This window comes from Monodelphis domestica, chromosome 1 (assembly GCF_027887165.1).
Source record: "Monodelphis domestica isolate mMonDom1 chromosome 1, mMonDom1.pri, whole genome shotgun sequence".
Lineage (NCBI taxonomy): Eukaryota > Metazoa > Chordata > Mammalia > Didelphimorphia > Didelphidae > Monodelphis > Monodelphis domestica.
In genome coordinates, this window is record NC_077227.1 from 546,847,897 (window position 1) to 546,864,672 (window position 16,776).

Sequence of the window (16,776 nt, forward strand, 5' to 3'; positions counted from 1 at the left end):
AACATATTCAAGAATTATATTTACCAAAGCATTAACCTTGTGGTCTGAATGCAGCCACAAACATCCTATGGACAAATTAGGAGGTGTTTGAAACTCAAACATTCTTTTCAAAGGAAAGATTGATTTGAAAGGACATTTATAAGGAGTAGAAAAGTAAACAGATCCTTCAGGTTCATTACTTATGACCAAGGATACCATTAGGAGTTGCAATTCACTTATTCCTTTTATGTATTTATGAACTAGAAACCAAAAGTTTTATGAATCTGTCTATTATTAACAATGTTGGACTCCTTTGGAATGTAATTCTGTGGATTAGTTAAGTAACTGGGTAAAGTGAAGTAACCTTTCAATGGCATGGAGGCTTTAAAATTTACCATTCAACTTGGGTCAAAAAACATATGCTAAAAGACTTCTATGCTCTTGGTGTTTCACATGGAACTCAGGATATAAAGACAGAAATAGAAAATTCTTTCCCATAGTCACATCTATTCAACTGGTTTTTTTTCTGTTGAAGGATAAAATATGTATATAGTAAATAAATACAAGAAAATTTGAGAAAGGAGAAAGTACTAAGACTTTCAAAGGGAGTTGGTACCTTAGCTTAGAAATGAAGACATTTTAAAAGATTAAAAAAGAATATAATTTCTCAAATAAAGGGTGGGCTCTGCAAAAAAAAAGTGCAGAAGGGGTGTGAAACTTTGAGTTCCAGAATCAGTGAGAATTTTCCATTTAGACTAAAATGTAGATCGAAAGGAAGAGTGTAGTCATATATTTGAGAGCTTTATATGTGAGTCTAAAATGTTTATAACTTATTGTAGAGACAAAAGGAAACCAGTGAAGGTCCTTGAGCAACACTGGCATAATTAGTACTGTTACTTGAAAATTCAACACTAATATTGAGGAACAATGAAATGTGATAGATTTTGCTACTAAAGCAAAGCAATGATACATGACAATTTTGAGGGACTTATGAAAAAGAATGCTAACCACCTCCAAAGAAAGAACTGTAGAAGCAGAAATGCAGATGAAAACATATGATTTTATCACCTGACCACTTGGGCATCTGACCTGAGGTTTTGGTTTTATAAGATGATTCACCTACAAAAAGGAGTAATATGGAAATGTGTGTTGCTTGATAATACTTGTATAACCCAGACTAAATTGCTTGTCAGCTCCAGGATGGGGAAGGCAAGAAAGAAGGAGACAACATGAATCATATATCTTTGGAGAACATATGTGGAAATTTGTTCCTAAAATAAAATAAAGAAAGAAAATAATTCAAAGCTAAATGAGAGTGCTATGGAGGGTTTATGGAGGGTGCTAGTGAGCAGCAACAGAAATAGTGATCATTTCCCTTTCCAGTCTTCTGACTCAAATATCATACTAGTGCTAAATCAATTCTCTGACTTCAGAGAAGGCTGGTCCTTGTGAATCATGAATTCCAAGATATTAGACAATTTTCAAACCCTTATCCTAGAAAGATTATTTTGGGCACCTTTAGGAAAGCTGGATTGAGGAGGTTAAAGCTAGAAGTGAGAGTATCAGTTAGGAAGTCATGGAAATAATCTAGCCTCTAGGTAGCAAGGGTCTAAACTACAATAAATTTGTGCTTTTCTATCTCTATCTGACTCTTTCAAATTTATTCATTCCTACATTGATGTAGAAAGAGGGAAGGAAGAAGGAAATTTACCTTCTGAATTATGAAAAAGAGTGACAGAAAAGGAAAAATATGGGCCACTGAAAGGGAAATTTCCCCGTTTTTAATTTGTCCTGGAGCTGGCCAAATAAACTCAGATATTGACAGTAAGTTTGTCATGGGACCCTGGGTGTCCTTTGGACACCCCAACCTTAGAAGTGTTTCAAGTCAAACAGAAAGCAGGAAAATTCTTTTCCTTCCTTGCATTCTTGTTAATGCTGAGGAAAAGGTGACTCTGGACATCAGAGACTCATGATAAGAAAGGGCCCCTGAAAGAAATGTTCCTCTTGGATTCTCCCCTAGATTCTGAGATGGACACAGATATACATCTTCTGGTTATGCTCTGATATTATCAGGTTGTATCTAGGACATCTGCTTGTCCCCTAAACTATGCCTGTGTCTTTGGGACACAAAACATCACTTTAGTCGCAGTCAGATAACAAACATCCCCCCCCACTTCTGCCCAACCTCATTCCATTCCATGATCCTTTCTCTAGTTATAGTAGCCCTTGTTGTCAAAAGGGTATATAAAGCCCAGAGAACATCTCCCCGGGGGGAGGCAGTGTCCCACCTGCACTGTCCTTCCAGCCAAATTCAACATGAATGCCAAATTAATAAATTTCTCTTTTTTCATTTCTAAGCTAAGTTATGGAACCTTGCATTCTTGGAAAAAGTATCTTTCCTGAACCTGGGGTTCACTTCAAGTCCCCTCACAACAGGTTTCAATATTTCCTTCTTAGCCATGCAATGGAGAAAACAAAATCTTGGAAATACTACATTTACAACTGGGAGCTCTGGGAGCTCTCTTTGATAAATTCTAATTCATTTGATCATTGCAAAATATTATTTAGCCCAAACCATAGAGGTTTAAAAAAAGATTGAAATACATTAGAAGCTGATTTGGGAATGCTTTTTAATTCAACATTTGCATGCACATTTAAATAGAAAGTTTTAGGACTGGCTCAAAATAATGTGGCAAGGCAGTTTTTATAAGGTAAGAAAACTGCATTTTAATGAAACAAGATAAACTTTTGAAAGCAAGTTAATTGGACTCCCTTCTTCCACTTTCTTTAATGTCACAATGGGCAGCTAGCACAGAGACTATAAATATACTCAGGCAGCCGTGATGCTCACACTCCTTATATCAATAGTTAGCTGCAGTCCCATTATCAGGCCAGCATTCTTTCAGCCTGGGGATAGAAATCATCATAAACTTGCATGTAGTCCAAGTATAATTATTTGGCCATTAGAGGAGAATTCATTTCATATTTTCAAAGGTAAAAATAAATGTTTGGTAACATTCAGTAGCCAACTCTCCACCAAACTATAAAGCATCTCTTTGTTGCCCTTTGAGTCACCTGCAATTTTAATAATTTGATTTTTTCAGTGACTCTAGTACTCCAAGATTAATGAGCATACAGCACCACAGGGAGAATATTGGCATTAAATATACTGGCTCATATAGCAATGAACAGCTTGGTATCATTCAAAGTACTGTAGGAAGTAGTGAAAAAGACATCTGACAAGGACATGCATGACAGGAAAGAGAGGTGACATAGCCATGTAACAAAAATACATTTTCTTTTAAGGGATATTTAGCTTGGTATCCATGATGATTTGTTTGTTTGTTTGTTTTTGCAAAGACACTATTTCTTGAGAAAATGGACTAGAAAAGATTTGTAGGTGATGGACAAAAATTTCAATCATTGTGTGATGATATATGAGATACATGTAAAACACATATAAAACCTTGAAGTACTATCAACTGGTAGAAGGCATGGATAGATTATGACTTGAATCAGGGGATGCCAATCTAATAAATCATTTTGTAGGCAGCATGACACAGTGGGGAACGTCCCAGGTTTGGAATCTGAACACTTGTATTCATCCCCTAGATTTTCCATTTGTCATCTTGTAAAGTCTTGAGTAATTCATTTTACATCTCCAGCCACATTTTTCTGGTTTGTAAAATAAAGAAGTTGGAGTAGGTGGTAGTTCTGATCTCCTTTGTATAAATGTTTAGTCACAACATCATTATCAGAGCACAAAACTACTTCCCATTACTGACCATTTCTAAAATGAATGCAGAGCGAAAGGAGCAGGACTAGGAGAACATTGTACACAGAGTCTGATGCACTGTGGTAAAGTGAAATGTAATGGACTTCTCTACTAGTAGCAATGCAATGATGCAGAACTATTCAGATTCATATGAGAAAGAATGCTATCCACATCCAGAGGAAGAACGGTGGGAAAAGAAACACAGAAGAAAAACAACTACTTGATCACATGGGTCAGTGGGACTATGATTGGGAAAGTGGACTCTAAAAGATCACCCTAGTGCACATACTAATATTAAGGAAATGGGTCTTGAGCGATGGCACATGTTAAACTCAGCAGAATTGTGCGTCATATATGGGAGGGCAATGAGGGGGAGGGGAGGGAAGGAACATGAGTCCTGTAACCATGGAAATTATTCTAAATCATCTAATTAAATAAAATTTAAAATAAATGAAAGTAAATAAATTATATAAATATGTATCAATGACAAAAATTAAAATAAATAGAATAAAATGAATGACAAAGACATTATTCAGTCTTCCTTTGTTCTATGAAGAATTGTCATAGTTACCATTTCCCAAAAATGTACTAAGCACTCATTATGGGTCAAAAATTATACCAGGTAGTAGAAATATAGAGATTTTTTTAAATGGCACAGTAAATCTTCAAGGAGGGTATATTAAGTGGAAAGGAATATAGGATATTAATACAGACAAATGGATGAAAAAGAGAACCCTAGACAAAATGTCCCTTACACATAATGTGATATGTATAGTAAGTGCTAGTGGACAGATTAGGAGAATTTGAGGAGGTAGAGACCACTCTCAGTTAGAAAAACAAGAGAAGACTTCATGGAGCACCATATCTGACCTACATCTTAAAAGAGGAATATTCTTCAAGCAGGGAGAATGGAGCAAGCATTTACCTTTGTCTTTGTAAATTCAGACAAAGTACTCAAATTTAGTTAATAGCTTACTTCAGTTAGACTGGAATTCAGAGAGCATGAAGGGGAGTGATGGGAACCAAGGATGAAATGAGCATTTGTAGCTAGATTCCATCAATTCCAGGCTGAGGAGTAGCACTGGTAAAGCTGTTATCTATGGAAGTCTTTTGGCAGTGGTATGTTTGTTGAGTTGTGTGGAATGTAGATTATCTTGAGAGAATGAAGGCAGAAAATATGAACAGGAAGCTGTTGGGATGAACAAAGTCCTTACCTAGTGATTAGTGAATTAGTTCAGATCTGTTATTGGAGAGGAGAAACCTGACTTGAAAGGTACACTGGAGTAGAAATGATAGAATTTAGCAGCTGAATTTGTGTTGGAAATGAGAGGGAGAGGGAGTCAAAGATGTCTACTAGGCCTTTCTTTACAAAAATATTTTACAAAGTATTTGTACTTCAATTAGCTTATTTTAATTTCACAATAAGTAATTAGTGATGGCCTTAGTGCCAGTTATCTTATAAAGTCTCAGAGAAGCACAATGGATCTAGGGATTGAATTAAGGTCTTAACTATGAGTGCAACATTCTTCCCAGTACATTTTAGGAAATTGTTTTTGAACAGAGGAGTGGCATTATAGGGTGGGATGAAGTGGGAAAAGCCAAATGACAAGGAACCCTCTGTATTGGGGAGATGATATATGAGGCAGTAGAGAGTAATAGAAAAAAATCTGAAATTGGAAGCAGAAGATTCCAGTTTTGATTGGCCTTCTTAGTACCTCTATGACCCTGAGTAAGGAAACTACTCACTCTGGGACTTAATTTCCTCTTCTGTAAAAATGTAGAGCTTGGACTAGATAATGATTGGCATTTAAATATTTGCACTTTAAAGATACCACCGCTATTATTTTCATTTTTATTTCATAGTCTGGGAAACTGAGGCTTAAAAAGGAAGTAAGCAACTTTCCTAAAAGAGTCAGAGTGCTTTTTGAACCCTACTCTCCCTGACCATGTAGTATTCTATCAACTAAAACTACACTCACTTTTAAAATAATATCTAAGATGGAAGGCAATGCGATGCAGTGAAAAGACTTCTGGAGTTGGAGTCATAGGATCTCAGTTTGAATCTTGCCTATGTGGCCTAAGGTGAGTTGTTTCATCTTGTTGGGTCTTAGATTCTTCATGGTCAAATGAATGGATGAGACCAGATAACTTCTGAGGTTACCTTTACTTCAAAATAAATCTATGTTCCCATCATTCTCTTTGAGATACAAAATACAATGAATTTGGTATAAAAACTTTCATATATATGCATATGTATTCATATATGTATAGATAACAATCTTTGCATATTAATATATGTGCTGTATACACATAAATAGTCAGATATAATAAAATAGTGACATTAATGCATAACAACTTTTCCACTTTAGAAATGTTGTTGAATGTCAAAGGCATACTGGGCATGAGACATTCATGAGTAATTTAAACTTATTGCCAACTATAGAGCTGAAGATAATGTGCCCACACCCTCCAGAACTCCCTTTCTGAGAATTCTTCTCAATAGGCCAACCACTATTTCGTCACATTTTCCATTCCTGATCTTTCCAGGCCCTTGGCACAGGACATTCTGGTTGAATGACTGATAAGCCCAAACAGCATAATTCCTTTTTAGTACACCCCAAAAATGAGAGATGGCACTAGTTTGGTTATGCTTGCCCCCTACCCCCAAAAACTATGTATTGCACAAGAATTCAGTGGAAAAATACCTTCCTTATGCCATTTTAGTTCATAAGCTTCAACAGATTGCATTGAAAATATGATGTTTTTCTGGACAATGGCCAAACAAAATGCCCATTCAAAGATTAAAATACTTGGGAGAAGAATGCTGATATGTAAGGAATGCCTGTAAGTACAGATAAATACTACATATGCAAGGTCACAAAATAAATATGTTTATATAGCACTATGCTCACAAATGAAATAATAAAGTTTGCAGTTTGGGCAGTGAGGTGGTACAGTGAATAGAGCACCAGACCTGGAGTCAGGAAGACTTCATAACTAGCCTCAGAAACTTGCTAGCTGTGTGACCCTGGGCAAGTCATTTAACCCTGTTTGCCTCAGTTTTTTCAGCTGTAAATTGAACTGGAAAAGGAAATAACAAATCACTCTAGTTTCTTTGCCAAAAATTCCAAATAGAGTCATGAATTGGATAGGACTGAAATGACTGAATGTCAGCAATGAAAAAGCCTTAAACATGCAAGATAAGCCAGTTATTTAAGGAAGGTATCTATGTTTGTCACTTCAGGAAACATTTCAATCTATCACTGTCCTCTTCAGTATATAGTAGTAGTGTTTAGAGATGGAAGGGATCATAGACAAACCACTTAATTAATACAAGAGGAAACTGAAACCCCCAAAGGGGAATTGGCTGACCCAAAGCCATTATACTATTCAAGTACTTTGACCAATTTGTGAGCCCATAGATACAAGTAATTTTCTCTTCCATTGACATACATAATCACCTACCACAGTCTTACATGACAATTGAGGGACTTCTAGCTTCACACATAATTCCTCTGTCTTCACAAATATAGCCCCATCCCCCTTCCTGGCCTCCAATCCTCTCATGTATATGAGGATTTTGAGAAACAGCACACAAGTTTGGTGAAAAGTTATGACATAACTGTGACCCAAATAGCTACTGGAGCTCTCACTGCCAAAAGCAGAACAACTAATAGCTTTTTTATAAATATACTTTTTGTTTTTATTCTTTATTTATTTGATTTAGAATGTTTTTTCTTGGTTACATGATTCATATTCTTTCATTCTCCTTCTTCCTCCTTCCTCCCATAGCCAATGAGCAGTTACACTGGGTTTTACATGTGTCATTGGTCAAGACCTATTTCCAAATTATTGATATTTGCCGTAGGGTGATCATTTAGAGTCTACATCCCCAATCATATCCTTATTGAACCATGTGATTAAGCAAATGTTTTTTTTTTCCTGCATTTCTACTCCCACAGTTCTTCCTCTGGATGTGGAGAGCACTCTTTCTCACAAGCCCCTCAGAATTGTCCTGGATCATTGCATTGATGCTAGTAGAGAAGTCCATTACATTCAATTGTACCACAGTGTATCTGTCTCTGTGTACAATGTTCTCCTGGTTCTGCTCCTTTCTCTCTGCATCAATTCCTGGAGGTCATTCCAGTTAACATGGAATTCTTCCAGTTCATTATCCCTTTCAGCACAATAGTATTCCATCACCAGCATATACCGCAATTTGTTCAGCCATTCCTCAATCAAAGGGCATTCCCATATTTTCCAATTTTTTTGCCACCACAAAGAGGTCAGCTATAAATAATTTTGTACAATTCTTTTTCCGTATTATATCTTTGGGATACAAACCCAGGAGTGGTATGGCTGGATCAAAGGGCAGGCAGACTTTTAAAGCCATTTGGGCATAATTAATTTACTTTTAAAAATCATTACCTTCTATCTTAGAATTAATATTGATTCTCAGGTAGAAGAGTGTAAGGTCTAGGCAATATGGTTAAGTGACTTACCCAGGGTCACACACCTAGGAGATGCCTGAGGTCAAATTTAAAGCCATTAATTCCCATCTCTAGGACTGGTTCTCAATCCAACAAGCCACAGCTGCCCCCACTAATAGCTTCTTGACTTTCTTCATGATCTTTTAGTTATTCAAAAGGTAGAGGAACAAACAAGCCAAAATTTTATTTTGGTTCTGATTTCATCTAAAGATTCAGACCTTTTTAGTAGAACAAAAATAATGGGAAACTGGGAGAAAGTAAGCATTTCCTCCAAGAGTTTGTGAAAAATATGGAGAAGAATTAAGGTTATACATAGGTAGGGGAAATATTATCATCATAACTATTTCATAGACAAGGAAATAAAGGCTTTGAGATGAGTCACTTGCACAGAATAAAAAAGCTTAAAAAACTGTTCTTTCCACTTTAGCACTGCCTAGAAGAGAGAATAAGGTTTCAAGATACCTTATAATGCCAGCCTTAAGTCATGGAGACAAACTTAGAGTTTATCTATAGAAGCATCTTAATAGCAAAGCTATTTTTTATTAATAAAATTAAATTAGATCCTGGGTATTTTTCCAAGTGACACATATAGGACAGTAATCAGTTTCCCAGTGTTAATGTAGCACTAGCTTTTATCAAAGGAGTGGAAGAAATTAGTTATCAAGAGCTAATAAGCGCTGATATAAATTTCCCTAGGCTAAATGAGGAGTAAGACTTGGGGAAGAATAATTATATCTATGTGATATTTGAAAGTCAAAGTAACAAAAAAGCATCAATAAGAAAATATTTGAATTGTACTCATGGAAAAAAAATACTATCAACACTTTAATGTAAATTTATTTGAGTTTGAAATTCCATTGTAAGGGCTTTCATTATTTCTTATCTTCAAAAATACTTACTTTGTGCCTTGGTTGGTGTGGGAACTCTCTCCACTGATTTTTAATTTAATTCAACAAACATTTATTTAGGGACTATTATGTGGCAGATATTGTGATGAGGACTAAGAATACATGAGCAAAAATAAAACATGCCCTTCTCTCAATGAGTTTTCATTCATCTAGGGGAATTCTACCAATAGAAATTGATATCTCTATTCAACTTAATAGATGGCCTTAGAGAATTTGAATGAAAAATTCATCAACCTGTGGCCAAAGTTGGGATGGGTCTCTGAACTAGGCAAGCCCTCTGATGACAGATAAAAAGTTCATGACCAAACACGTATCTAAGACCTTTCCAGCTAGACAAGGCCTGAATCTATTGATATAATCATCTAGTTTAGGGTCTGTTTTGAGAAAGGGGTTACATATCATTACTTATTTATTTACTAATATTAAAGCATTCTTTCATTCATGTGTTCCACTGGCTTAACCTTGAAGGGCTCAGGATTGTTCCAACATTCTAAGGCAAAAACAAAACAAAACAAAACAAACAGGATTTCAGTGAATGATTCCCAGAATTACAATATAAAAATATGGCTCATCTGTACTGTTTCTAAGGAAGACATAAAAAGATTCCAGCTCACAACTGTTATTATTTATTGATGGAAAAAGTATACACTTCTTAGTTATTTATTAATTTATTAATTGGTACTTCCTTTCTTGTCTTCAGTGAGTAGGAAAATAGCTTGCATATGACTTTAGAAATTGGGAGTGGTGAGGTAGGTAATTGATCCCCAAGGAGCATCAATATATAATTCTCCAGTGTCTCCTGTTGCAGTAGACACTCAATAAGTTGCTGCCTACTATGATCTCTTTTCCATTTATGCACTCAGCCTTAATCTCCTTTTCCTTATCCCTTGTGCCAATTGTGTCCCCATTTCATATCCCACTAAATTCTTTCCACCTTCCCTATTATCATGACCATCTCAATGTCCTTTTCCCACACAAAAGTGACATTATTAAGCACAATTACCACTACTACTATTACTATGTTATTAATAGTAATTAAAATAATGCTCAGGGATTCAGATGGATCTACGATGTCATCAATATTGACATCCTACAATGGCAGAGACTATCCATGCTATTCAAACTTGTATGGCTCTTGTCTCTATCCTCCAGCAGGTTTTCCAAAGAAAGTTCACTCAAAGTCTGTGTTGATTTCTAAACATTAAAAATGAAATTATTTTATATATTATTATATGAAAAAGAGAAAAATGTATGACAGTAAAACTAATAAACACATCAATGATGTCTGATAGCCTATGCATTCTGGTACCCTACCTAGTCATTACTTTTGCAAATATAGAAAGGAGATGCATTTTCTTATCTTTTTTTTGTAAGATTCATATTCACCATTATTATTATATAGAACTCAGAATTTTGCTTTCATTATTCTTTCCACAAGTGCTACAGTAGGTAAAGAAGTAGTCCTAGAGTCAGTAAGATGAGTTCAAATCTAATTAAATTAAATATTTAACTATCTGTGTGAAGTACTTAGTTCAGCTCCTGATACATAGTAGTTGCTATATAAATGTTAGTTATTAACTACTGTTATTATAGTTATTGTATATGATGTTTTTTTTCTATTCTCTTCACTTCCTATCAGTTCATATATCCTCCAACTCTTCTCTGTATTCTTCATAGTCATCCTAACCTTTAAATAATATACCATTACAATTATATACCACAATTTGTTTGCCCATTCCCAATTTGATGAACATTTATTTTGTTCTTTAGTTCTTTGTGTTTTCCCAATCCCCTTCGAATAATATATAAATATGTATATATATGTACATATATATGTATATATATACATATATATATATATATATCACTGTGTATATAAGACTTCTTTTTTACCATTGACTTCTTTGGGCTATGTGTTTAGCAATGGGATCCTTAGTTCAGTGGTATAGAGATTTTAGTTCTATTCTCAATCTAATTCCAAATGGCTTTCCAGAATGGTTGGACCAATTCCCAGCTCCGTCAGCAATCTAACACCATGCCTGTCTTCCCACAACCTTTCCAACATTGAATATTCTCATTCTGTCATTTTTGCCAAACTGCTAGATATGAGGTGAAATCTCTGGACGGTTTTTATTTAAATTTCTCTTTATATGATGATTTTTTTGAAAAAAAATTGGTATGTATGTTTACTCATTCAGGAAATGACTCTTGGCCTTATGTATATTTGTGTTATTGATTTCTTATTAAATATTACTATATTTGATATAAATATTTCTTCCACTTTGACAGTTTTCCTTTTTTATTATCATTGTTTTGTTTTCATTTTTATAATTCTTGTGTTCATTTGACTTCCATATAATCAAAGTAATTTATTTTTATCTTTTTTGAGTGTTTTTTTCCTTTATTTGATTGATAAAATTCCTACTAATTACAGCCAGGAAGAACTCATGATATGATTCTTTTTTTATAGGTGAAGGATTTCAAGTAGAGGTTGATTATCCATCTTTTGTTTATTGCAGCATTTTCTGAAAGATTTTAGTCTAAACCTAATTTGTGCCAGACTATTTTTCAGTTTTCCCCAGTTCTCTAATTTGGTAGTCTTCCCAACATAATTTATACTCTCAAATATATGAAAGACTAGTTTATTAACTTCAATTATTTCGTTTTTTTTTTCTCCAGGAGGTTTCCTTGACCTAATTTTCTTTTTTTAAACAGTACTGAAAATGACATATTGATGAGTATTGCTTTATGTTATAATTTCAGATTTTAAAGGACTGTTCCTCCTTTATTATAATTAAAAAAATAATCCATGAGATTCTAGATAATTTGTTTTTCAAATAATGTTACTATTACTTTGTCTAACTCTATAAAGTATCTATTTGGTAGTTTGGTCAGTATAGTAATAAATTTGAAAATAAACTTATCTGGCTTTACAATTTTGATTATATAAGTCAAACCAAAACAATGAAAATCTTTTTAAAAATATACCTTTGAATACTGCTTTTAGTAGGATTTTGTAATTCTATGTATGCGAATCTTGAGTATGAATTCATAGATTGAATTCAAGGGATTTTCGGTCTTCCATAGTTATTTTCAAATAATTTTCCCTTTCTAGTATGACATCTTGGATATTTGATTGCTATATGAAAATGTTGATGGAGAGAGATAATTGTTTTGTACCCTATTGCCTTGTTTAAGTGACAGTAAAAATAAGAGCTAATAATAATTAGCATTTGTGTAATATTTTACATGTTGTGAAGAATTTACCTTTACTAGTTCCTTTCATTCTCATGACCACCCTAAGAAGTAGATCCCATTACTATTTCCATTTATAGATAAAGAAACTAATATATAAAGATATTAAAATGCTTTGCCGATTGCCACACAGCTAGTGTTTGAAGACATTATTGAACATGTCTTACTGATGCCAGAATAAGCATTCTATACCATGTGCTAAATAATTGCCTAAAGAAATTAGTTTCTTTACTGGTTGTCTATGGTTTTCTAAGTAAACAATCATGTCTTCCAGAAACAGGAATAGTTTTATATTTATACATGGCTCTAATTCCTTTCTTTGGTCTTATTGCTGTTGTGTGCATTTCTAAAACATCAATCTGGGTGTCTAGAAGGTGCAATGGATAGAGTGCCAGGTCTAGAGTCAAAAAAAATGTATCTTCTTGAGTTCAAATCTGACCTCAGACACTTATTTGGTGACTCTGGGCAAGTCACTTAACATTATTTGCCTCAGTTTCCCCATCAGTAGAATGATCTGGAGTAGGAAATAGCAAACCACTTCAGTATCATTGCCAAGAAAACCAAATGGAGTCACAAAGACTTAAATATGACTGAAATGACTGAACAACAGAATATCATTAAATAAAAAATAAATAAAAGTGTAAAGATGATATAATTACTTTACTCCTTTATTCACTAGGAAAGCTTATAGTCTTTATTGACTATAATACATTTCAGTTTTACTAATTTTCAGGTTTTAGTGATACTTATATCACTATATTTTTTTTTACATAGAGGTCTATTACTATAAATTGTCAAAGACTTTTTCTAAATCAATTCATCAAGTCATGTAGTTTGGGGTACTTTTATTTTTAATGTTCTTATTTACAATACTTTATTAGTATCAAAGTATCCTTGAATCAGTAATACATATGAAGTTTTATCAGTGAATTTTTGTATATCTTTCTAAATTATTTTTTGTAGAAATATAGTTAAATATTTTGAATCAGTAATGATCCTGATCTATAGTTTCCTTTCAGAATATTGTTCTTCCTGGAACTTGTTATTATGATTGTATTTGTCTCAGAAAATCATCTGCTGGTATGTTTGTAATTCCAAAGGATCAATATGAATGTGGTGTTTAGGGTTAGTAGTATTAATACACTATTAATTATTCTTAAAATTTGATAGGCATCTTATAACACCATCTGACCAAGATTATTTTATATCTCCTATTTCTTGGTCTGCTACTATTTACATGTTGCTCCATTATTTTCCAAATATCAGATTTTTTTGTTTTTGTTTTTATTTTTTTTTTTATTCTTACCTTCCATCTTAGAATCAGTACTGTGTACTGAAAGCAGTAAGGGCTAGGGAATGGGAGTAAAGTGACTTGCCCAGGGTCGCATAGCTAGGAAATGTCTGAGGTCAGATGTGAACTCAGAACATTCCATGTTTAGGTCTGGCTCTCAATCCACTGACTTACCTAAATCCCCCCATAAATATCAGTTTTGCTGATATATAAGCATATTTGTAGATTCTAATAATTCTTTCTATTATAACTTATCAGCTGGGATTTTACCTTGCTACTTTCCCCCCTCATTTTAACATTTTAATTTGTACAATAGTTGTTTTTATACTCTCTTCCCAATTAGACTATGAGTTCCTTTAGAAAAGGAACTGCTTTTTATTTTCCTCTGTATCCCTGGTGCTTAAATCAGACTCACCCAGTGCTTAAAAATGCTTTCTTGACTTGATTTTCTCCCTCTTCCTTTCAAACAGTTTTTATAAGGATTTACCAAGTATGCTACATTTTCCAAAGATCTTGTTTTTATATTTGCCTTTATTGCCTAAATCTTTTTGTATGAAATTTAGCTAATTTTCCTACAATATTCAAAATTCATCATTTGTGTTTATTTTAAGGTTGTTTGATTTTCTTTTTAAAATGTATAGTCATTAAGCTTCTCTTTTTCTATTATGTTAATATATATCCTCAGAGATATAATTTTCCTCTGAGGACTATTAGATGGATCCCAGTAATTTTTTGTGAAGTATCATTAATTTAATTCTTTTTCAGAATATTTTTTGTGATTGTGTTTCATTATTATAGATAACTTTGTTCAGTCTTAAATTTGAACTCTATCTTTTGCCTATTTTCCTGTATTTTATAGCATTATATTCTCTAGAATATGTATCTAGAATTTCTGTTTTTTTACATTAACTTTAAATTTTCTGTATCCTAGGACATCGTGTGTTCCTGTAAAGGTAGTAAGTGGTACCAAAAATGTCATTTTTATTCTTTGTAGACATCTTCACCATCATTTTTTGTTATTGTCACCTATTGCATCTTCTTTGCTATGTAACACTACTTCATATCTCTTTTGCCTCTATTAGTCACTCGCTGGCCTACTTGCAATTTCCTGAACTTGGTATTGTAGCTTTTGCTTCTAGGCTATTGCATGGATTGTCTTCTATACCTCTCTTGTCCCCTATTACCATCAGGTCTTGAATAAACTCATCTTCTCAGATCAATGTCTTCGAATCCCTGACATGTAAGATTTTAACTCAAGACATCTCTTAAGGGAACACACTATTAACTCCTTTAATTGTAAATGTTCCCTTTTATCCCAAATTGTCATGCATATAATTATCTGTTCATATATTTTGTTCCTCCAACAGAGAATATGCTCTTTTGGGCCAAACAGTTTGTTTTTAATCTTTGTATCTCGATTACTTGGCACCATGACATGCACATAAGAGATATTTCATAAATATGTGTTGAATTGGACTGGTTTGGAGGGGATTCTCTGTCTAATAAAATGATATCTGTATCTCTTATTCCACATGATAGCCTAAATTGAAATGTTACTGGCATTTAGGTAAATATAGCATTTCACTTCATTTAATTCAGTAATTATTAAATGCCTATAATGTGCTGTGATTCATGTTCTAAAGAAAAGTAAAACTAAACAAGATTCCTTCTCCTTAAAACAAGTTCCATTCTACCAAAACACTAAATGTTCCCACCTCATGGGTGCTTTGTGCCCATCTTACCTTACCTAATTCTGAAATAATCCAAAATTATCACATATGTACTCATGAGAACTTTATTAAATACTGAGGTGAAAATTTAAACATAACATCCTGAGATCTAGCCCAATAGAATATAAATGTAAATGTAATGTGTTTTGGTTATGCAATGTACTGAATCTTCATTAAATGTAAATTTATTAACTACTGATATAATAAATACAGGGATCTGTTTTATCAGGGAACTCTTACATACTTCCTCCATATCAGCCAATTTGACAATGGTGAAAAATCTTTCATAATGATAAAAATACAGTTTACTTTTGGTGGAATGGTGCTAGTTACATCCTCTCTAGGCTCTGTCCCTGTTTCCTTCCTCAGTGACTTGGTACTACAGGTGGCAGCATCATTAGGCAGCTATCAGTGACAGAGAATAAGATTGTAGTATCAGACATTAAGCATCCTCAAGAAATACCATACTTTTGTAGAATCATTTATATGAGAGAAAAAATATATTTATTCATATTAGTAAAGTTTAAAGCACTTTCATGAATAAAATGAATGAATCCATAACTAAATACCCTTAGTAAATTCTAATGAAAATATCAAAATATAGAAGAAAAATATAAACAATGAATTACCTTTTTTTAAGCTATCCAAATGTACTTTGTAGGATTTAATTGCATGTACCTTATTGATCATTCCATTATCAATCTCATATTACAGAAGAAGAAACCAAGGCTCAAAGTATGATACAGAGATGGGTCAAACCAGGTCTTATGTCTAAGAACTCATACTCTTTCTACTATATCATGTTATTTTTTCCAATTGATTTTATCTCACACTGTGTGAACTGATAGCAAATTTTAGCACAAAGTTCATTATCTTTCTACCAATTATTCATCAAAATACTAAGGTCAGCTTCCTTAGGATTTAACAAGTCATGTCCTCTCCATTTGAAGCAATTCCTTTCATAGGGGAAAAAAAGCCTTTCTTTTTGCATCTTTTTGCTAAAATAGACTGCTACCTATTAGCTTCATCCTGGTTGCTATAATTCTGATAGACTGTTTCATTTCCAGGTTTCTGTCTGGAGTCTCTCCTCAGTTTATTTTAGCCTTGCTTGACTAGAGGCCTGAGGGAAAATCTCTCTATTTCAGTAGATTATAATCAAACTCCTCCAGCTGAAAGAGCTTTCTTTTTTTCCCCCAAGGACCAGACTTATTTCATTACAGAACAAAATAGGTTATGTTAAAAAAAGATTGTATAGAAAGTGATCCATTAACAATTGCAAGAAATTGTTATATAATAAGCATTACATAACAATTATCAGAAAAATATAATTATTTACCATGAATTAAAA